Source organism: Colletes latitarsis, chromosome 4, assembly GCF_051014445.1.
Source record: "Colletes latitarsis isolate SP2378_abdomen chromosome 4, iyColLati1, whole genome shotgun sequence".
In the NCBI taxonomy this organism is placed as follows: domain Eukaryota; kingdom Metazoa; phylum Arthropoda; class Insecta; order Hymenoptera; family Colletidae; genus Colletes; species Colletes latitarsis.
This window is the reverse complement of record NC_135137.1, coordinates 42,962,275-42,986,791: the sequence shown is the minus strand read 5'-3', so window position 1 is coordinate 42,986,791 and position 24,517 is coordinate 42,962,275. Positions and strand designations below refer to the sequence as shown.

Sequence of the window (24,517 nt, the reverse complement as noted above, 5' to 3'; positions counted from 1 at the left end):
AATCGTTTCTCCGTCCGACCTCATTTACGAAACCTGCGATAGCGGTTAACGGAACATTAATAATACGTCCGATCGATAATTGGTCGGCTCTGGTTCCTCGAATGATCGCGTAACTCCACTTTCCGTCATCGCAATCGATGATATTTCAGCGTAACAGTTTCGAAAGATACACGCGGTTTCGAATAACCCATTATGCGCGTTACACGATCTTTTATTCAACTTAACGGCAACGAAGGCGCAAAATACGTAGAAATTCTAGTGCACCGAATGTCCGCGTATGCTAGTATTTTTTGGACGTAACGATCGTTGAAACGAGCTATTTATTTAATTATTACCAGGAATTATGTATTTCAATTAATATAGTAGTCTTGCTGTACGTAATTAAATATAATCAAGGCGGGATTGTTCAATCTTTGTAACCAATGTAACACGATCCATTGAAAATTACATCCATTCGGCTTAATCATTCCGGTAATGGAATCGGCAACGTTAGTAGAACAATTTCGAAATTAGTCCAACGAGCATCATTCAGATATTGCGTCGACCGTTGAACGGATATAGAAAGGCTTTTTGAAAAATACAAAACGGTATTTTAACGCTTTCGTAATGGTCTAAAAATAAGAACTACATTGGTTCTTGAAATGGAACGAGAATGAAAAGGAACGAAATTGCTTTGGAATATCATGCTTGCAACTTGCCTGAAACTGAAACAAGTTTACATGGTACAGGCGAAGAATCTACCTACCATTGTTTCGTACGAGATATTTTAAAAACAAAACCAGAACATTTTTTCATTTCTCATAAAATTCGAATGAATCATAGAATCGTTTGGTTCCCTATAAATATAAAATTACACGAGCGGCTGCGAATTTCCTGCTGCCGTTCTTGTTCGCGTCATTCCATCGAATATAAGGACGACGCAACGACCAACATTCGTTTCCCCGCTGTAAACTTCGGAAATGCACTTAACGAAATCGGAAAGCAGGCTTCCAACTTTGCGACTTTTCTTTCTTTACTTTGCGCCGCGGCGCCGTTGTCTTTCCAACGCTTTCCTGATAACCGAACGAACGCTTCGCTGGTTCGCGTACAAAGCGTTAATTCATTACGGAGTTTCCTTCGTCAATACGTATGGAATTATTGCTGCAACAATTTTTCCCGTTAGCATTCCCGGCTTTGGGATGGATTTTTATTTGATGTTTGTGCGATATTATTCATTCTAAAAATACATTTATTCGATGAAGACTTTCACGATTCGTTTGCCCGAAAATATTAAACATTTACGCTGTTGGCAATGTTCTGGCAAAGTGTCAAACTCTGCGACAAACACTCTAGATTTCGTAAAAATTACACTTGTAATTCCAGGTCCAGAGAGTAGTTTGCGGTTATTTGATTTTTGCTTTACAACGACGGAATAATAATTGTTCAAATTAAATTTTTCATGAAAAACTGTTTGCCTTTTTAACAAATAACGAACGGAATGAAATGTTTAAAAAATTGCAATTATCCTGTCCAGCGTTTCAAACATCAGAGTTTCGAGAAAATCGCGTTTACTTTGTAATGGTACAACGACCAACCTCGCGCATCGTTTGCGTTACCGGGCTGCGAAATACGTAAAACTAGAAATTGCAAAATGGAAGCTTGTTTTGTTGGGAATAATTCTCCGTAGATCGTCGAAAGTTCTGGTCAGGAGGAAGACGTTTGCGATGCAAGACACACGGAAATCGAACCGAACGACTACGAACCAAGACGTCCTCGTAATTCCCGCGGTCGGTGGCGCAAGAGGGCTCAGTTCATTTGAAATTTTCCGGTCGAACGGTTCGAAAATTCGTAACCTGCCGCGGTTACGATAGAATCGTCGAATCGTATTAGCCTTCCGATCGAAGGCATCCGTGTAACGTCATTACCGCCGCGCCGGCCAGAATCTCGTTCAACAATACCACCGCGTTACAGCGTTCGGAATCGCGCACCATAAACGTTTTCCTTTATCGCGGTAAGCAACGAGCACGCAACATCTGTCAGACCGCGGAAAAGAGGCTGTATTTTATTCGGAAGTAAATCCCGCAGTCGGCGCGTTACGAGATTTCTGTTTTTTGACCGAAACTAGGCAGTGTGCGCGCGTGTGTGTGTAGTGACGGGGGAGGACACGGGGTCCGTCGATTCCATCAAAGGGCAAAGAGAGACACGCTTGCTCTTTCCAAACGACAACGATTACGTCCGCCGGGAAAATTTGACCGGAAACTCGGTGGCTCGGCGCGACTGAGGAGGCACAGGGATGCGGGAAAAATGGCGAAGGGAAGAGAGGGGGCCAGGAGAACGAACGAAGCCAACTGGACGAGAGCAGAGAGGGAAAGCGGAGGGAAGGTTGGAACGGGGTCGAAAACGGAAAAAAAGATATCGCCTCGCGGTGGACGAGGAGATTGGCATTCACGGTTAGTGAAGCTTCGCTGGCCGCGAATGGAGAACGAGGTTTTCGGCTGGGATGTGCTGGTACAGGGAGGGGACGGTTGGCCACGGGGTTCGGGGTCGGGGGCAGGTGGGCCAGGGGGAGGGAAAGCACCTATCCGGCACGGTCGGTCAATTTAAACGGAAAATACAAAAAGTAAATTAGCCGGACAGAACGAGCGTTCGGTGGTTTGGCCGATGCACTCCAGCTAGCCGAATGCGAGCGCGCGTCACGTGTGTCGGATCGTGCGGTGCCTGCGGTTCGCGGATTTTACGGACACCCGGTATATTATTAGAATAGGACGCGGCGCGGTACCGCTAGGGGAACACGCCTGCCTCTGCGCGACGCGTGCGTGTGCGAATCGAAACGCCATATGTCCCTGCGACGCGTCATTATGTGCGCTAAAATGTATCCGGCTACTCGATATTAGCGCCATGAAAAAAACAAGGGAGAAAATATGAAACTCTCGTGATATCGGCCTTGACTTTCGTTCCCATGTAACTTTTACACGGAAAACACGCTCGGTACGGAGATCGGTGCGCTCCGGTGCGCTCCGGTGCGCTCCGGTGCGCTCCGGTGAATTTATGAATATACAAAAAGTTGGTACTGTAGCGTCACAACGGGGAAACGAGTTTTTTTTCTTTTTCTACTTTTTCTCGTGATACGACATTCTCGCCGTTGCCATCGGTGTATCGACGTTCCGTGTATAGGTAGTAATTTTTTATTATGAAAATCGTGTCCGGTCGAAACAAAAACTTGGATAAAGGAATTTTTTTTACAAGGTACAAGTCTCGGGATTTCAGGTGCCTTGACACGCCAGATATCGTACAGTTTTTACGCGAGAATTTTCAATGGAATTACGCCGTTGGGGGCTTTTCATTCCGCGCGCAGACTTTTGCGTCGATTACTCGTCGCGCGGTCAACGAACGAGTTAATAATTCGTCACACCGGCTGAAACCTTCGGCGATGTTTGTCCCCGTTCTCGTCAGACCGTAAGTTTCTATTAAGCACCAACCCCTAACGTAACTCCTATTCACGATATTCCTTGAAGCGCGACGGATTTTATTAAGAGGGCACCAGACATTAAACATACCTCTTGTTTCCCCTTTCTTTCTTTGTTCCTTGAGCGCACTTTGTTCTCTGGAGGAAAAATTCCTTCCCTTACCTTCTCTCTCGCGTTGAATTTCCCGCTACTTTCCTTCGTCTTAGCCAGCCATGCCGCTGATCCTGCCACACCGCTTCGGTTCCTATAATCCGCACGACGGATACAAATTTTTCTCCGCTGTACAACCCTCCGCCTCCATTTTACCAGCAGCGTTGCGCGCCGCTCGCCCTGGCAAAATGTTGCTCGGCCGCGGAAATAAATTACTGTTCGCGATTCGGATGATCTACGCCGGAGTTTTAAACGAGCCCCGGAAATTCGTTATTGTTATTATCGTCAATCGGAGTACGGCCGGCGCTATCGATTCACCGTTTTCAATATTAAATCTCGCGATGATATCAGTCTACGCGCAATATACTTTGCAAACAATCCTCGACCTAGGATTAGGGTGAAAATCGTTTGAATAAAAAATGTTCTCATTCAAAAAAAATAACTGTAATATTTCTGGGGTAAACGTTTCGGAGACTTGACAGGTTTACATTGTAGAATTTATCCTCGACGATGGAACGACGAACGGACCACGATTCAGATTCATCGGCCATTATTTTCTGCAATAGACAAGTAGCTCGAACGGTGCTTTATTTCGTTCTCTTTCGTATCTATTCTTTTTTCCTTTTAGGATGTAAATTACCGATCAATGATTTCATGTAGTCTGGAAATCCCTGGGGTTCTGGCGCGTATTCCACGAAGCGTTGCAAAATACGTACCTGCAGTTCTCGTTTGCCGTGGTTGTACGGCGGCCAAGCGTGATTAACAATAGCTCTTCGGCGCTGTTTCGTTTGTGGTCTGTTCGTTACACGGGCGCGATATTTATATTAAAATTCGCGAGCTGCGAAAGTCGGTTTAAGGAAATTTTAAGGCAGAATGCTGGAAGAACGCGTTACTTTAGCGGGTAAGCCCAGACATTTTGTCGGATGGACTTGTTTTCTAGTCTCTAGCTTTTCTTTTTCTTTCGTAACTCACTCGAATCACGCGTAAAATTTTCAATTCTGATATTTGATATTACGCGTTGTTGTTGTCTCTGTTCGAAATACGATACGCCACGATTTTTGTAGACAATTAATTTGTCGTGAAGCCAATAAAAGCAGACTATTCTTTCCAACATGACGTTTACCGGGTTTTTATCGGTCAGGGAACCCAGGGTGGGAGCACCCTCTTGTTCGATTCGTCTTTTTATTAGGAGTAAGGAACAAGCACCGATAATCAGGAGTGGCGCGGTTGGGAGGGGGGGGGGGAAATGAGAGGTAAGCACTTGGGCGGAGCAGTTTTTGAAAATTTATTACGTCGCTCTTTAAGCATTAGTAACCAAGCAGACGCTCCTCGGCGATATCGCTGATTCATCGATATCGTAAATAGAAGTTTAATTAATTCGCCGGTCGGTTAACCCGGCTGACAGGTCGACGGAAAGGAGAGAAGATTGGGATTACGCCGACGGTATAAGGGCTTGCTTTAAGCTGCCGTAATATACCCTGGCCTCTTATGTTCCGAACCGTTTCGAAGGGGCGGGTTATGCGAACCAGCGGGGTCAGCAGATAGAAACTAGACCGGATACGACGGATTCGCTAATGTCCACGATAACGACCTGAGAATCGTCGTCGAGACTCACGGTCACCGCGGCCGACCAGCTAAATAACGTTGACCGTGTCAATAAAATCGATAAAACATTCGACGCGCGAACCTCTGTGACCTCTTTCTGTTCGACGAATTTATCGTCTTGGTCGATTTAACGAACCCATGAATTAGCAGGTCTTTTTAACGGGGCAAAATTTATGAGCAGAATTAAAATTAAATATCGCCGCGTCTCTATAACCGACCGACTTGGATGTGCTCGGTCATTTCACCTTCTGACGTTCGTACAGAACGTTCGATTATTCAAACTCGTGTTCGATTAATCACGCTTCGACGCGATGAAATCTGCTGACTGACGCTCGTATCGAGACGTTTAACCATGTAGATGCGGTTAACCGTTCTTGTATTCGAATAAAATATTTGTTATAATGGTGGTAGTAGTATTATAGTGGTGATAGTCTGATAGTTTCGATCCGATTACGGGACAAAATTCCTTGCTTCGGCTTCGTGACGTTTACGTACTATTTTTTAGAAACGAAAGAACCCAAGATATTTCTGAAAAATTAAAGATAGCACACATGTGCCGTCATTTTGTCCGGAACTTTACTTGGTCATCGAAACGGTTCTTCATTATTTCTGTAGATAAGTGGTTTACCGTGAGAGAGTAGTCTTCCGTCAGTCGTCGTTTAGTCGAGAGTCGATAGTGTATCTTCATGGACGTATCTCTGCCCGTTCTGGGGAAGTATAAAGTTCCTTTATTTATCATCCAATACTCTTAAGGGGTCCTCCTCGTTTCTGAGACTCGCCCAACCCATACACGGCAGTTTTCGATCCAATCGAATTAGGAGAGTCCACGTTAATAATAAGATAAGTTTCGATAACATGAAACTGAACGAATCACCTGCTGCCGCTGCTGCTGCGTCTTTTTCTATCGATCTACAGTCGTATGAATCTGACGTGCGAAACAATCCATATTTCATGTTCATGTTCCACGATAGTTTTAAAACACCAGTGAAAAATACCAGTCGAAACTGCAAATAATTCCGCTGGGCGTTTTAATAATTATAAATGTAATGACACGAGTGAGTTACCGAGAACATGGGGCGAATCGTCGGCTGAATTTTTTAATCGGTTTCGATGAGTCACGACAAGATTGCTGACAATATCCGCGAACGTGAATGGGCTACTCCATTCTTTACAATCTCCGATCGTCCTCCTCGAATTTACGGTGCGAGTCGACGTCACGCGTAAATCTCCGCAGACGCGGTTCATGGGAAATTGGAAAAACGAATCCGCGATTGGTGATTCATCCGGGCTAGCGTACATCGATGCATATTTTAATGACGAATGGAAAGGCGCGATCGTTCGTGGCTTCGCGACAAATCAATCCAACCGTTTTGTATTACCTCGATTTCACTTATTTTTTCTTTCTCAGTTGTACATTTTATTCTTCGTCGATCTTAATTATTTCCACCTTGTACTGTTTTTCCTCGAATAATAACGATAAAAGATAGCGTTCTAATAATTATTGCGGTGTCTCGCAAAAGTCACTTTGCTATCTGGTTACTTTCAGATCGTCTGTTCGTCGCCATGGAATGGGTGGATCGTCGTGTTTGAAATTATATTTTAACATAGTAACGATATGTAACAGAGATCAAAAGAGCGAACATTTTTCTAACTGTCGCGTTTTTGTTTCGGTATAGAAACGTTTGCAGAATTCGCAAAAAGCCCCGTTGAAACGTTTGAAAAACGAAAGCATGCACATTTTGATTCAATGGTCGGGATTGATTTTCGCGAGAGCGCGTTGCTTAATCAAACGCGGGAATCGACATGATTATTAGAACCGTAAAAGAATATCAAGGGTTGTTCTTTCGGTTTTAAATGTACAATTACGCGGAAATTGCGCGCGAAATCGCTGCCCATGGAAATTACGTAACGGCGTAACGGGACGGCGGGAAGGATAGGGAGGGGAGTGCGGGGGGGGGGGCAGAGGAGAGAACATTTCGAGCAGAGAAATGGGAATTAAATTTTCATAGATCGTTATTGCAGCCGACGTTCGTCGCAGATTTCCCCGGGTCTGTTCGTTCGTCTCCTCCATTAAACGGAAACAAACTGTGGTACGGCTTTCTTTTAATCTGAAAACGTCCAAGACGATAAATTCGTTAACACGGTGATTTACATCGATAGGAGCAATGGTAATACCGTAGATCAGCGATCGAGCACATATATCCTGGTTACTGTTCGACGTAGGTTTATTGTCAGAACGATACGCTCGAGTTAATCAATAATTACGCGAACCGTGTTCAGAGAGCATCTCTAATATTCCTATTGTCTTTGAACAGACGTCTCGGCCGGTTGTCGGTGCACGGGGATTCTATAGGGAGAAAAGACAAGGTCGGAAGTGGAAATGGTTGGCATCCAAAGTTGGTCCCGTCTAATTTCACCGTGTCATTGTATTATGTACATAGGGAAGAGACGCAAGCTCGTTCCCGTGCGAATTTATCTGTGCATACGCTCGTATAATATAATACAACTCGATACCGTCTTGATCTAAGTTTCTAGCCGCACGGCGTGCTCGTGATTAATCCCAGTTATATGGGAGGAGTCGTGAAATCATCACGAGGCTTTGCCCAAGTTCCGTCCGTATTGGTGGAAGAAGCGATACAGAGACCGACGATGCAACCGTCACGTTGGTAAACTTCGGAGTTGCGACGAATCCGGTTGACGACATTAGTTGCCCGATGTCGCGATTAAGCGTTGCAATAAGCAACCATTTGCGTTTAGCGGTGCAGGGACGTCTTGGATGAGAAATTGAATAACATTTCACGCGGAGAAGGCGGTACGAGTTCGAGCGTGTTTCGCTTCCGGAATACTTTAACCAGTGTTCCGAATCGAGCGCAGATTACGGGCAACAAAATCAAAGGAACAGCATGAGCATCGTCGATCGTCGTTCTCGGAGAAGCTTAATCGAGCAACGTCGGTGAAGGAAAGATCCCAAAGTTGGCCGACTCGCGTTACGAGAGCGCGGAGCGTACTTGTCGCGCGTAATCTCAAGATTGCAAACCGGAACGAAGGAAAGGAAGGTTGGAAAAGAAATAGGAGGAAAACCGTGAACGGGGAAAGAGACGGGAGCGGGGGTGGGAGGGAGAGAAAGAAGATGGAACGGTAGCAGGAGTCTATCCGTAGGAACGTGCGACTAAATGAAAGGAATGTAAATCATAAAAAGTTACGAGCTTTTAAATCTCCTACAAGGTGGTGCACGTTCGCTTTAATTACCTTACATCTCTCATTCCTCCCTTGGCCTCCCTTGGTCGTTCTCTACCCCATGCAACGAACGGCAGAGAGAGTCGAATGCATTCCTTCCTTTTGCTCCTTGCTCTCTTTCCCTTCTTCGGTCTCTTCTTATTCCACCTCTCATTTGCATTCCGCGAAAACGAGTATCTTCTTCTCCCCCGCTGTACGGTCCTCCCTCTATCTCGTTCCTCCGTTCTGGCATCTCTACCGGTGCCGGTGTCTCGCTAGCAGAAATTTCCTACCGCGAATAGATCACCTTCAGGGCCGCACGCTCTTGGGGATAATTAGCTACGTGGCCGTGGAGCACTCACGTCCTGATATGCGGTGTGTACCATAGAGGAAAAGGAAGAGGAGGAAGAAGCAGGACGCGCAGGGCTAGGGATGCGCGCAGACCGAAGGAAACGGAAGAAAGACAGACAGTGGCGAGACGAGAACGTGCTGGAAAAACCATACATACACGTTCTGGGTTCGTTATTAACGCCGTCGTCAAGGGATTCACTCGCGAAAGCTGTGCAGCGAAGATATGCAATCTTGCCAGGAAGGGCTACAACCTACAACCACCGCGCGGAGGATTGCTTTCAAAGTGATCGCGGGATAAGTGAAACACATTCCTTTCCGTCACGATGTCTTCCCTATGAAGCAGCTATCTCCAAAATAGGGACTATCCGTCCTCTTTCTTTCTCGTTATTTCCCAGCCATTTACCTCGAAAGTTGCACCTATCAGACGGCTGGTGGTAAGATTCGCCTCCCGTTTTCTACATTCAATGTCGCAGCTTTCTGATCGAAAAGAACGTCTAACGCGAAACGTTGTTCGAACACCAGCTGTGTGCCGAAGTTCGTTAGCGGAGGACTCGCCTCTCTTCTCTTGCTACCTCTGTCGACGGAACCCTCGGGGACCTACTCTTGTTTATGTTACGAGGGATGTTCGGAAGACTGGTACTGCCAGTGCCTCCGATCGAGTATCTTCGAAATTTCATGACGTCAGGGTGCTTACTTGGGAACTCGTCGAGAACTTGGTTTCGTTGAAAAGGACTCCCACAAATTTTGCGATCGCGTACCTCTTCAGTCGCGAATTATTTTTTCCCCGCCTCTGTTTACGAGTATTAAACAAGAGGAAATCCCGATGAAAAATCTCGCGCGATATTTCCCGACGTCCGATGCAATGCGTGCGAGCTTGCATTCGCATGTGCTGTTCAAGCGGAGGAGCAGGGTAGGCGCGTGTAATACATGTAATATATAAAGCGTTGTAATACGTTACGGAAAGGGTGGAGCGAACGTCGAGTTGGATGGGACATACGTCATGAAGTGACAGGCGGAACAAATGGAATCTGAACCAGCAATCCTCCGGTGTAAACTGCTTATGTATTGAAATTTCACATACCGATGATCTAATAACAGTGTAAGTACCGAACGATATCGTGTCCTCGTACAATTTAATTACATTTACGGTGTCCACTTATCGAACAATAGTATTGGAAACATACGTGCTTTTAAACACTGAAAACGTTTCTAATTATTTTCCGTTTCTATTCAATTCCAGTTCTTGCTGAAAAGCTTAAACTTCCTTTAAAATACTATTTAATTAACGCAAGAAATGCTCGTGATCGTTCAGATTCTGTAAAGTAAACAGTCTACGGTAAACCCTTGTCCGTCGAGCAACGAAAGAGTCTTCGTTCTTTGTGCCGCTGTAAAGAGAATCTTTGTGTGCAAATACGATACAATTCAATCAAGTCAAACATGATAGATCTCCCGCTCGTGTACGAGAGATTGAAAAAAAGTTTGATCCCATATTTATTACGCTTTTAGACGAGTCAAGCGACGGATAATGCGATTGTTGAAAAGGCAGCCAGTATATGTACACGCTGTACAGGCAAAAAGGGAAATCAAAGTCATATTATGGCTGAAAGTGACCTCGTTCTTCGATCTTTTTCAAATGTAGGTTATCCGAGGTTTCGGAGACGAGACCTATCGTCGAACGCGAAGGTGTATTATTCAACCTTCTCGGGCCGTCGACAAATGGATATCGTGGCAGTGCGCATTAGCAGTAAAATGCTCTCCTTTCGATTTCTTACACGTTCGAGTAACCATATTTTCCACCAGGTAAATCAACTATTAAAAAATGGATTTAAAGGCATGGAGAATGTCGTTCGTAGAATCGCGATTTCTATTGCCAATGATTCGGAAGTTGTACTTGTACTTTTTAACGGTAAACTCTTGGACAGACTTTTGCCGCGTTCTAAAAAGCAGGTCTCTCGTCGTATATCCTCGGTAGTGTTCCCACGACGGATCAGGATTCACGGTTAGACCGTAGCTGATATCCGTTCGAATTAGACAATTTCCGCTTATCATTTCCATAGAAACCCGGCTCGTATCTTCGCGTTGAATGGTTCTCCGGTTCCTGTAGCAGCACTGAACGAACGCGTCAGGCGAAGGATTACGGCAAAACAGCCACAGGCTTCTCGTATCGTACGGTCCCCTGACGCCGAGCTACCGTTAGCAGATAGGGAGATCAAACAATTGCCACGAATTAGTGGCGAGCGAATCGGCAGCGACGAGACAATAGATCGCGCGACAATCATTGCCGCCGCCACTGCCACTACCACTGCCACTGCCACACCGCCACCGCCACCGAGCGAGCAGAAAAGAGAGACGCAGGACAGAAAAATATGTAACTTGTTGACACGGTCGATCCCTGTGGGCCAGAATGTGATTATGCAGTCAAATGAGATTGTGGCATATGCATGAACTCGGCCCTAGATCTCCCTTCGTGGCTGGCTCCAGTCCTCTCGATTTCTCCCCTACGCGCTGCTTCTATTCGCTTCGTCCTGTCTTGCTCGTTCTCTACCCGTCTACCCTTTTCCAGTTGCTTGCAATTCGGGGGTGTCTTCTTCATCGCGAACTCTTAACGACGCACTCAGGTGTCGTTAGAACGGTGACGATCTATGTCCCGACCCTCTTAACTTTCGAAGGATCTTCATGCTTAAGTTGCTGTTCGTGCTGTTAAGTTCTAAGTAGTTCGAAACGAGGACTGGCTACGGAATCGCAACAGTTCATTATTGCGTCAAGTTGGCGCGCGCTCGAATCAAGTTGCAGCCGGGGAATCGTATTATCCCCGTGTTTACACGGAAAACATTCGGAGATTGCGTGTTCAAGGTGGCTGGAGTTGGACCGTCTCGGACGGTAGCGAGCAACGGATGTACTTTTAGATACATATCGTGTTCCCGATGTTCGTCGAACGCGTTCAACGAGTCGCGGAGAGCTATAGAGACGATCCGTCGTTTAATCGACTCCTTGGCTGTTCGCTCGAATGGATTTGAAACTCCGATCGTCAGTGCGCGATCCCGTTTTATCCCGTGGACGGTTCAATTACGGCTAATACCGAGATTTCGTCGTTTCGACGGCAGGGTTTAACGAATAGGACTTCCCATTCTGCGCCGCGATATCGGTGAATCCGATTGGCCCGTGTTTGTCCCGAGACTTCGTTCGCGGAAACAAAGGTAAACCATGATTTATAAGATGTAGCGGGAACGCAAACTCCAGCAATGGTATTCGAGGGACGTAGACGAGGTGGAGAACGAAGGAAACGCCGCGAGAGGAAAATCACATTCGTGTACGAGACATTCGGTGGGAGCGAAGGCACGATACGGGGAGAAACTTGTCGTCCCGCGGTTTCATTACGGTGATGTATCATTGCGTCAGATTTACGTTCTTGCCCGTTACCTTCGTGCGTACGTCTCTACGCGTGTACTTTTGTCACTGGAATATGTTATTTTATATTTATGCGTCTACTTGATAATTCATGGAATTTTTCTCAACGCCGCGCCGCGCCGTCGATCGATATGTTTGATACAACTAGGCAATCCCACGGATGGGAAAAATCGTCTTTCGATTAAGGGCGTACGCGTTCGAATGTAAAATCATTTTTTTTCGAAAAATGGAACTCCATATTTCCGAGTTGTACCATCGATTCGAAAACACCACGTACGCCATCGATTTCCATTCGTTAATTACGATCGAACGAAGAATAACGAATAAAGTTTTCGTTGAAAGTTGAAAGCTCTAGTTTTGTAAATCGATATTATAGTAATAGATATATTCGGACAACTGTAATAAGTGGGGCACAGTCTGGTACGCGAGAGAGTGGGTGCGTGTACGACCTTATCTTTGCACCAATTCGTACATCTGAAAGCTTCGAGTGGTAATTCGGTTAACGTTGACCCGTGCGTCGCGAAAATGGAAACTCGGGTTACGCTGAATATAGAACAATCGATTCTGACTTTTGCAATGGTGTATGTTATGCTCTTATTCCAGTGATGCATTTTAAGAAAGGTCACGAGTTCGACACCGAGTTCACATAAATTTCGTCGCAAAGGTCTTCTCACAGATACGTTAGATTATTTTTAAAACGGCTCCCATTTCGCTTGGTTTATCTTTGATGTAGCGACGTTACGCGATGGTACGCCGTGTTGATAGGTGGCCCCATAAGCGTTACTATCTTTCCCAACACCTCGTTAAAGTATTCTATTGAAATTACGAGAAAGGAATAGAGGAAAGTGTGGAAAAGTAGGTTGCCATCTAGATACGTGTGTCTCTATTTGCACAAATCGTTATCTGTGTCAAAAGGATAGGTGTACATTGCTTACAGTTTCATCGATCAATCGTACGCTTCTTAGAAAAATCACGTTATCCGAATATATTGCATACGACGAAACGAAACGTTGCGTTGCACATTAAACCTAATCCTGGTATTCTTAATTGGGGTACGTAGCGTCGTCGTTTCGTGTCCCTAGATCCTTGCCAGTTTGGAAATCGAAACTTTGGCCGGCGAGTCTTTGTCCGTAGTAACGCCGACAATTTTGGGAATTCCTCTCGAGCGAGGACTAGTATACCGAACGAACAAGAACTTGGCGGGATTCTAACCGAGCGACACGACGCGGGCCGCATTATCTAACCAAGCGAGTCTAAAGTCTTCGAGAGCCAAGACGATTCCTGCTGCCAATGACTTCGGGATTTCTGGCCGGCGCCTTTAGTATCCATTGGCCAACCGGTCCTCCGGAGAGATTCGTTCGATCGATGGTTCATCGAAAACCCTTCATCCGTATGGGATCGAATTTCTTGTCCCGGGTCGACTCTCGATGTTCCTGGTCATGAATCACCGTGTTGCATCCCAAGTTCGATAACTTCGTATCATTTACGGCAATTGCCCCCGAAGATCATCGAAGAAGCATCTCGGGAGATAATAGCGTCATTTACATTATGGATTAATTCCATTCGATCGCCTAAAAAATACAGGTTCGATATCAGTTGCATACCGCTACAGATACGTACTCGTTTATTTCGTTTTACGTCGCTTCTTGGTAAACGTTCCACCAAAGAATACCTTACACGCGCCAGTTCGATTAAATTAGGAACTTAAAAACGGTTGATTAGCAGTCGGAAACGAAAACGGGGGAATCTTGAACGTAAAGATGCGACGTACGGGAGCAAAGAGCTCTTGCGCCGGAACCAACTTCTATGGCGGTGAATACGTGCATATACATAGAAGGAGGAGAGAGTTAGTCTGGGATTCTACCCGAAGAGAATACCAATAGCGGTTTAATCCATGGTAGCTACCACGGCTAGTAAATTTACGGTCAGCGTCCAAGTGTTATTATGTCGACTGTTCGATTGCACAACGCACGGGTATAGACTGCGACGAAATTTACGGTGCCTCGCGGACACGCCGGCATTGTTTCGGCCCCTACCTCCCATACCTACGTTTTATGTTTCTATTTTTATTATATATTCGTGATTATATTTGGCCGACCGAGCGTATTCACCACTTGTGCGATCTGGACGCGTGTCGGAGAACAAGATTGGATAGATGATTCGGAGAGCATGCTACACCGAATTCGGAGAAACAAGGTTCTTTCGAAAATGGAAATCTGTTTTCTCTCGCGGCCGTACTTCCGTTTCTTAGTCTTTGTTTATTCGATGTCCGAAATATTACGCTGGTCCAGTATCGATCAGAGACGGTATTCCTATGTGACGTCAAAGCGGTTGATCGACACTGGAGTTGCCAACAAAACCAAGGATCCATGGTTAAGGAAAAATCTAATCGACCATCCCTCGGTATATTTCGAGAACGGTCCTGGTCTCGGGACGAAGACGTTCGATTTGCCACTTGTTCGTCCTACCCCTTGCCTGCGCTACAACGTAGTTATGTATTTGTGTTGGAACCTGGTTCGACGACACTGTTCCTAATATCGATTTAGCGTTCAAAGGGTACAATTTATATCGCTTCGATAGAGACTCTAAGAACAGTTCATCTTCCCGAGGCGGTGTTTTGATAGCTGTCCGTGACATATTTTCCAGTCATTCGATTAAAGTACACGTTCAGTATATCGAAGAAATTTTCGATAAAATCCGTTTTAACAACGCTTCGTGTATCTTTAGCACGGTATATTTATCTCATGCATCCGATAAAAATCTTTGCGAGGCCGTCTCCGCAAGATCGTCGATTCGAACGGATATGCTACAAAGTGTTTACTTAATTTTGTTCGATGTTAAGAATATATATTTCTTGCTACAGTTTATTAATTTCATTACGGCACGTACGTCTCTATACATTATTTAATTAATATAACGTGCATTCCACCGCATTGAAATTACACAAGAGAAACTCGTTCGGTGTATTAAAAATCTCGCTGTCTGTTGGTATTTTATTTGCGCGCACAATTTGTTGAAATTCATGGGATCCAGAGCGAACAGCGGTAGGAAAAATACTAGGACGAGAAGTTGGATCATCCCCGGGGAGACCGAGTCATTTCGTACATAGAACCTTTAACCTCGAGGGCAAGAATATACGTGAGCGATATATCGGCACGCCAGGTTTACATCGCGATCCGCAAACGATGCGCATTACTTATGCAGCGACGTGCTCCGTCTCTTTGATTTTCTCGAGTCTCGCGTTTAGCCTCGTTAAAGCTCCTTTCAAATGAATTTCGTCGGTTAAGAAATTATTTTTTCTCCTGCGAGAAGATATGTACTTGCAAACACGGGAACCAGTCACCGTAATCTCGACAGAAAAAGATCGCTTCCCAGTCGAACAACGAATTGTTTCCTCGATGCGTTTACTCGGCCAGTCCTGCCAACTTGAACGAGTTTACAATGCTTCCGATACTGGTAAAATAAAGAAATTATTGTGCTGGAACTGCGCAATCTCTGTTTGCGAAATGTCTGGTAATGTTTACGGATATCGATAAAGACACTACTCGCTTTCAATTATATTTACGTTGGATCGGAGAACAACTTACGCTATATATAAATTAGATGGTTAAATACTATATGAACGTTCGTAATATAAAAAATAAATAGATGCTGCGAACCAATCAATTTCGTGAGAATCAATTATCGATATATCGCGCCGCGACATTCTGCCCCTCGCAGTGAGCGCTCTACGCCTCCATTCCTCTCTGTCACCGGGTTTTTGTCTTTTCCTCGATGGTTTATTGCTCTTTCTTATTTAATCTTTCTCCTCTTCAATAAGAACGTCGCGCGTTGGTGCACACGCTGTGACGGTAATGGTGGTTGTGCAGAGTACAAGTTGTAGCATTATGTCTGATGTCCACCAAACAGTTTTCCTCTCGTTTCGCATAGACACACGAAAGAGCTTTCGTGCTGGAAGTTGCCTGGCTACTCGTAACTATCGGAAGGTCAGCTAGCGCGCGTTCGTGTGTAAAAACCCTTAACTCTTGAGAGGGAAACTCTCGACCGGTAGCCAAGCATCAGGTATTATATTTGATGTTTGTTTGTTTCATCGTTTAGAGCCGGCATCGAGAACAAGAACAATTGGAAGAGCTATCGCGGTTCAAGTTTCCTCGTTGCTCGCGAGATCGGTAGAAACGTTCACGCGCAAAAGTATCTTTACTCTCGATGCCCCATCCATCGGGAGTCTTACCATCGACAGCAACGTTTGAGAGAAAAAATAGTCCGGCGTACACTAGGCACAAGTTGCATAGTACGCACGCGTCGATCGGATGCGATTCGATTGTAAAAGGGATGACGGGTTTTAAGGCGTTTCGCACGACGGAAAGTACGCAAAAGTTTACTGCTGATGGAGTGGTACATTCTTCGATTCCGGCTTTACGGTAAAACGACCAAACGGCGACGGCATCTTCGACCCCTCACGCTCGCCGTTTCTCCAACACCGCCATTGTTCCGCGAGCCAACACCCGAAATCACTTTCACGATATTCCAATACGCGAAACAAATTGAGAAGAATCGTGGCATTTTTCGTTCGAAAACAACAACCGGCGCATTATTTATTTAGATTTTTTGCTCTTCGATTCCTTCCGCCACCTAGGATGGAGTATAGTATTTCTCGTTCGTTGTTCGACGACGAGTTTCACAGAGGCTCGATAAGTGTATCGCGTAATCGTTAATTTTGTCAATGTAGTCGTGCAATTGACGTGTATGGTAAGCCGCGGCAGCTTGGCAATAATTAGACGATGCGAACCAGACCGACGCGACGCGGCGGCATCGTCGCGAGCAGAGGCGTCGATTTTACGCGGCGAACTCGCGTACCGTGTAACCAGTGAAATATTAAACGACGACAACGAGTACGGGACGAGCGCAAAGTACGTTTGATGTAGTTCCGCCATTAGCAACGAGAAACATTGGACGCTTGAATGGCGCCGGGAGTGACGCGCGTTACTTACAAGCGGGCCGTGTAACGCTAAACCGGATATCGGGAAATTGGTGCAAACGGTTTTTCTACGCAAAAGAAACCCAGCGATCTAATTTCCCCCCGACGCAGATTCCTTTTTCCCATTTTTCTTTCGTCTGTGTACGTTCGGCGGGAAGATACCGGTCATTCGGTTTTTACGACGTTCCCAATTGATTTCCGATCGGTCCTTTTTTCCGCCCGGAACGACGGAAACTATACGGGTCCAACTTTTCGCTTCGTCGTTTTATTTATTCGATTACCCAATATCACGACGATATATTTATGAATTTAATATCGCGCCGTGTTTTATGGGCGTCGATGTTAAAGGTACAAAAGAACGTTGGAAACAAATCGGAATGAAATGAAAAAAAGTATAAACGGCGGTTGCACAGTCTCCGTTGACCGATTTTAACGGTCGACGTAACGGCGGAGCAGGCGCGTAAACTTAAAAATTTTAACGCGTCCCAACGTCCCCCTCCAGCCACCACCTCCCCCGTTCGCCTGGCCGGAGTTTAGAATAGCCGGACGTAAAAAGCGGCAGGTTCTCGGTGGCGGCCCGGTCAATAATTGCGCTTCCGTCGATGGCGGCCCGCTGGCATCCGGTTATTCGAGCGCCGGTAAAAGTCTGGGTCGACCGCGGGGTGATTAACGCGGTTAATTTGTTGCAATTTGACCCGACTAGCGGCACCGTCGATCCAGGACGATACCCCTTCTCTCTCCTTCTCCCTCCTCGCCCCCAACTCCTCCTACTCCTCCTACTCCTCGCCACATTCGTTCTACTTGGACCGTGTGTTCGTAAATAATTTACGAGTTGTAATTGTAATCTCGCATCGGTTACTGACCACCGAACGCGATGTCGCCGCGCCGCGCCGCGTCGCGTCGCGTTATCCTACGACGAGCGACGGTTCTTAAATGCCGATTGTTCGAACAATTGGGATCGTCTTTTATCGACATTTAAATGGGCTCGCTGTCCGGTCGTCGATTAATCGAGACGACAAATACTATACCTTGAAAGATTCGGAACGTCAGGCGCAAATAGACGATTAAATCGAAACCAATGTTCGATGAAACGAAAAGGTTTCGATGGTTTTGGAGAAGCACCAAACTCTGTCCCGTTTAACGTTTCGTCGATAATATATTAGGTTATTAAGTTGAGAATCTCCGAGAGAATTTGTCAATCGCCGAGCAACGGGGCACGGTAACGGAGGAAGGTGTTTTTAAATTGAGTTCGATACGTTGTCGAGACACCAACGACCGGCGTTCTTTTCTTGCGAAGGGGTGACGTTAAAGATTGAAAGTTGCTCTCCAAGTTGTTCCTCGGCTTGGACGGTGCATCGGGGATAAAACTTTTCCCCTCACCGAGTTTTACGCTCAAGTATTTATTATCTTTTTATTAGCATCGTCGGGGTTTATCTCGACGGGGAGAAGGAACGTGCGGTATAAAAACGCCACGTTTAATAATGGCGTCGTCGGTGAATATTAAGTACATTCCGCGAAGCTCCGGTAAATATTTTATAAAACTGAGAGATTCCGGTTCGGCTTCGCGAACGCATCGGCCGGGGATATATGTATGTAGAGAGGCGCGCGTCGATGCGATTTCTCGAGCGCGTTTCGACCAAAAATCTACCCTTGAATCTCTAATTGCGAAACATTAGTCCCTGCGTTCCAATTCCTTACGTTGGAACCTCGGGTCGGAGACAGTATCCCTCGGGAATCTCGCCCCTAGACTCGGGATTCAAAGTAATACGATCTTAGCGTGTACGCGTAGAACAAGGTAGAAGTTTGGCCACGGGACGAACACGATAGAAAGGTAGAATCTCCCTCCTCTCGTAGTACGAAAGAGAAAGAGACAGGGCCGCGGAGACGATCGCAAGAAAGGCAGGATCTCGTTCTCGTCTTTGGCATTCCTTCCCGTATAAAATTAACTATCAAAACGTGCTTCCCCGTTCTTTTATCTTAGAGCTAAATACCTTGCCGTTTCGTTATTAATAACGAGATCTACGGCATAATAAAAGGACGTGCATTATCTCAAAGTGGAATTCATGAAATCGTTTTCATAATAAATTTCACAGTACGATCTCGTGTATTTAATATTGCACCTTTGTTAACAAACGCTTGCTCGTTCTAACAAGGATACGTACCCGTAGAATTTAATAAATTTATCAAGTTCTAGCTTTTCAATTTATTTTAATGCTTTTATTTAATTGTACGAGCCGATTGGCTCGCCAAACGATACGCGTTTTACAGCTGTTTGTTCTTTTTTGCTTTTTCATGTCAGTTCTGATTCGCAAACGCCCTTTGGAAGTAAGGGATGATCCTTAGCGTGTAACTCAAAACCTCGTGCGTGAGCTTAAGGAACAACCCGGACGAAGACAGCCGCTTAATCCGTTTAATCCGGCTTACGAGAATACGACTGGTTATCGTGAACCCCGCTTCGCATTACTTATACCGCTACCCAGCCGTTTCAAAATTCGCTACCAGCCGTGCGCTTCCGGTTGCTTCTGCGGAAGGAGGAACGACGGAACCAGGTAACACGATTCTATGTTCTTTTATCGATCAACCACTTTTCGCTAAATAGCTACACACGCACCATAGAGTAGGAAACTTTCACCAATAACGCAATCCTAGTTTCTATGCAGTCGAGCCACGATCGATTAACTCTCTTAAACTGTTTGATAGCCGCTCACAGGATGATGAACGACGCTCGATCGAGAATTTTAATAGAAACCACGCGTCCAATAAATTTCGCCTTCTTAAAATATACGGTACTTTTCCCATTTCGTTTTTCACCTCCAACGTATAAGAGGGTTCGTACGTGTTCCCCCGGTACAATTAGCTCTCTTTCTCTCTCTCTCTCTCTCTCTCTCTCTCTCTCTCTCTCTCTCTCTCTCTCTCTCCGTAATCCTTGATCCAACGCGCGGAGCTATTTAATGCAAATGGCTGACGTCGAATATCAAGGGTAAAACGCCGGCTTCTTTGACCAGCAAAGAGCGTCGGAGGTTGAGAGGTCTAGCCAGGGGGACGAAGCGATTCGATCGGTCGCGGATTCGAGATCCACAGGTTCAGGTGTCGTAAAGCTTGGAGCTTGCAAGCCCGTAAGATAGGCATTAGCATGCATAGGTTGGCCCGACGCATTTAGCAAACTCATCCCACCGGCGAGGCGTCGTTCCCTTCTCGGTCTCGTGGCCTGTTCGGCAGGTCGTTCGACGCGACGCGACGCGACGCAACGCGAGGCGCGACGTTTTGGATACGGTGCTGGAGTTACTTCGCTCGAGCGAGCCGCGCAAACTGAGGGATGAGTTCCATCCACCGTCTACCTCTACTCGCGACACACACCGTCGAAAGACTTTCTTTGCTTTTTCTCCTCCTCGCCCAACCTGACCGGTTACTCGCTCAAGTATGCATAAATTTCACGCTCGTACGGCCACGAGCGTCGCGCCTCTCTCCATTCTTGCCTCCTACGACGAAATACTCTGCTTTGCTGTTTATTAACAGGCGAAATATTTTGACGGAATTCCCATTCGTTGCAGTTGTTTTAATTTCTTCGTTGGTTTAATTTGCAACGATAGATCGAAAAAGAGAACATTCGAGATGGCCTCGCGGGCTCGGATAGAATGGCAATAGAAAACGCGAAGAAATCTGACCACTTGGAAAAGTTGTTAGCCAACGAGCAGGAGCATTAGATCCGTCGAAAAATTCATCGACTATATACGATGCAGACGATCACGATTCCCGAACTCGGGAAACGCGATACGCTCGACTCGGAACTCGATGAAAACTGATACACGTGCTTCATCTCTGCTTGGACTCGATGGAGAGGACTCTGAATCTCAGGAGATTTTGGAGGACAGAAAAGTTTCAGGGGTGTTTCGGAGGTTCTGGAGGTCAGGGATCGCGAACGATTTCGGAGTATTCCGTTAAGGTTTCGAGGATCTTGGATTTCTAAGAGATTCCTTCTCGAAGATTTTGGAAAATCCAGGACGTGCAAGGCTTCCGAGGGAATTCGAAAGGTTTTAATGGATATTTTCTATTGGATGTTATAAGGAGACTCGAAAATATGCGACTCCACCGTGGAATCGTGTGTCCTGTTTGTCGGCGTTGGTCTTCGAGAGTCGTGAATCGTTGGTGTTCCACGATTTTCAAGTTGACGGTATAAAATCTTGCGAGGTTTCATTAAAGTTGACCCTTTTCAAGGGTTTTAAGCGTATTCTTTGAGAAAGTGTCGCAGCAGTAATTTTACGTAAAGTTCCCTAGTTCGCGAGAGCTAAAAGAAAATCGCACTCCTCGTGTCGTCGGGTCTTATAAGACTCGTTCTTTTATTAGAGCTTTAGTACAAGTCCAACCTGCAAAGAAAAGCTTCTCTTCTTTAGGATTGCTAATTTGTACCTCCGAAATTGCCTGTCGCGATACAAACGAAATCGAAACCCCGTCGATACTTTGTTTCTGTATTACTTTAGAGCCTTTGATTTCACCTATCGATTGTTCTATTAATGAAACAGGATTCGAATAAATTGTGTTCCGAGATCGTATTTCAGCGTTTAACGCGGTGAACGACAGAGGAAATAAAACAGAAGGCAGCACAGACGCGCGGTCGCGATAAATCAGAACCGCCGTCGATAAATCACGAAATTTCTTTTACCCTTGTTTGGCGCGCGATGTATATATCCCACCGGATGTCATCTAGCGAGTTATTCGCGACATCGATCGTGAATATTCGAGTGCTGGGAACCGGCAGCTCATTGGGTTCCGGGAAATGTAGTCGGGTAACATGTGCGAGATAATCCGAAACTGTTCCCGGCGGTGCCGTCTTAACCCAATTTCTCTGGTGTCTATCCTTAAGTTGGACCGGTTATTCACCATTTCGGTTCTATCCTCTCCTATATCCTTTCTCCATTCTACGGCGTGCTCAGTTACTTAATAACATCGAGCCTCCTGATGCAGTTAGACTCGTGTGGGGTTTTATCTTGCGGTTCACGCCAACCTTCGACGCTTAATTGCCGCGTTATGCATCAACCGCGTGCGCAAATCAATTTATCAAACTTTTCTTCCATTTGTTTAGCAATCTCTCAGGCGTCGTTCGAACTTTGTCCAATTTGTGTCGCGTCGTGGACACTTTTCACCGAGAGAAAAGATTCTCGAAGCCAACGCTAATTACCGGTGATACAAAGTTTTGCAATTGTTGCGGGCGGGCGTGATATAAGGAACGAGACGTTATTAGTCAGTTATGGGTCCCCATAGGTGCATAGGTGCGTGTTCCAGCAAGTTGGGACGTGTGGTTGTTGTTCTTACGATAGTGTACGTGCTCACGGTTGCCGTACACGTGGAACTAAGCTACTATGCTAATAACGGCTAGACTCCGAGTGGACCTCGTACATAGAATCGCACTCGCGTTACAAACTTCAAGACTGAATAATTTTCCTATTAACGTTTTCGCGTCGATTCGACGTTATCCTCTCTCTTTAACGGAAACCAGCCACTTGTTTCAACGATTCACGATTCGTCTTTCGAGACTTTGCGCACGATCGATGGAAGACATCCGGTCATTTTTTTGTCGAAAATATCTTTAGCTCTGAAATATACGAATTAACCGTAAATCGGTCGTTTACCGAATCTATTTTATACATGTGTATACACGATAAAATCATAAACTAAGATAATTATAGACAAAGAGCACATTTGTACATCTTTCTTTTTTTAAGACTGCTTTCGGTAAAATGTCCGAATCGCGCGAACGGGTTGATTCGCTTCGATGAAAACGCGCAACAAACAAAGGAATCTCGATCAATTTGTAATGGGAAAGTTTCGATGGGTAAAGCACGAGGCAAGCGGTCCCCAGATATTTTTTCGAACAAGGACCATTGAACTTAAGCGAATTGTGTATTTCAAGTTTAAAGAGTAATTATGCTTACAACTGATTAAATAATCCACTCGCGAAAGAAAGTTCCCCGCGAGAAACTGGGTTTCGTTGTTCCCCCGGGTGTTTTTTGAACTTGTCACCCTCTCTCGTGTACCCGTGGCTCTTCAATTCTGGAGTTTCTCCAAGTTGCCGGAAAAGTTTCGAAAATAATTTGTTCGATTCTTTCTGTGTTCCACTGTTCCAAATCGAGGCCACGGTAACAAAGAATGTCGATAAAAATAACAGGTTTGTATTATTTTGATTTCCAGAACGATGACGTCCCAACTATTTTCGTATTACGTTATAAACTTTCTTTTAAATGTCATCTATTTTTTGCTGCACTTGTTGCAAAATTAATTGCGTCCTGGAAATATTCTATGACGTGTTCGTCTATTACGTTTGTACATATGGTATAGTATGGCCGAGTTATTATAGTTAATGTTTTACGCATAGCAACAACGGCCTGTAATCTACAATTATGTAAAAGTGGGTTAAGATTGCTAATTCTGTCGTGTCATTTTGTAGAGATTAACCTTTAAACGGTTACGTACAGTCGGGTGTATTTTGAAATATTATGAACATTTTAAGAAATTCTCCAACTTGAAACAGTTTGACATTAATAATCGTTGTATTTCATCGATCGATATTATCGTTAAAGCATATCGAAAGATCAGAATTTGGTTTCGCTTAAATACTTACGGGGTAAATTCGAATCGGTAACAGTGGAATCGAACGGAATTTTCCATTCGTTGTTTCCATTCGTTGTTTGCCAATAAAAGTCACTGATAGAGGTGGTTAGCTGTTAATCTAGTCCGGCAAGATGATGGATCGACACGGTGATGAATGCGAATGCTCGATCGACGGAAATGTTCGCGATCGGAAATTGTCACTTCCGGTCGACTAATGCCCTTCCGTCGAAGATAACGCCGGCTGTTACGTAATTCGCCCGAGAGTGATGAAGTTCTCCGCGAGTTTTTCCCATTGTGTAACAGTTTAACAACTCGCGATACTTTCGACTGGTTTGCATATATCTTTAGAGATATTTAAGGGACCGGACATCCCTCCAAGTTCGGTATTTCCACTGTGTTACGGTGGTTGCGATTCGAGGATCCTACCTCTCGGAACGATTCAATTTCCGTTCGCGGAAGCTGTCTATAAATACTCGTCGTGCTAAGTCGGAGAAAGCCGAACTTTTCGTTTCTGCTTTTCTTTTCCTTTGGATCGCATCATTTTCTATTTCCTGGGACTTTAAGAACGTTCTCCTAATCAGCATATATCGTAAATATCCCTGTCTCCACGATCGCGTCGCCGTTGCGCTTTCGCATTTTTCTAAATTAAGAGCAGATTCTCGATTAAAAGCACGTACACTAAATTGTTTCTCATCTTTGACGTTGACCGGTTGGTCAACCTTCCTGGTTGGTCGCGCGACGAAGAACGGCCGAAAAA

At 45.3% G+C, this 24,517-nt stretch overlaps 1 protein-coding gene across 3 annotated transcripts in view; it reads left to right on the top strand.

Moving 5' to 3' along the window:
• The window catches only part of Scgdelta (sarcoglycan delta), a 164,810-nt gene that overhangs the window by 44,798 nt on the left and 95,495 nt on the right, over positions 1-24,517 (top strand). The window contains exon 2 of one of the 3 annotated variants that reach the window (XM_076764052.1): positions 19,454-19,703. The exons of the other annotated variants lie outside the window; for them this stretch is intronic. The gene's annotated coding sequence lies outside the window, so the exon portion shown is untranslated. The remainder of the gene's footprint in view (positions 1-19,453; positions 19,704-24,517) is intronic. 3 annotated transcript variants of the gene reach the window in all.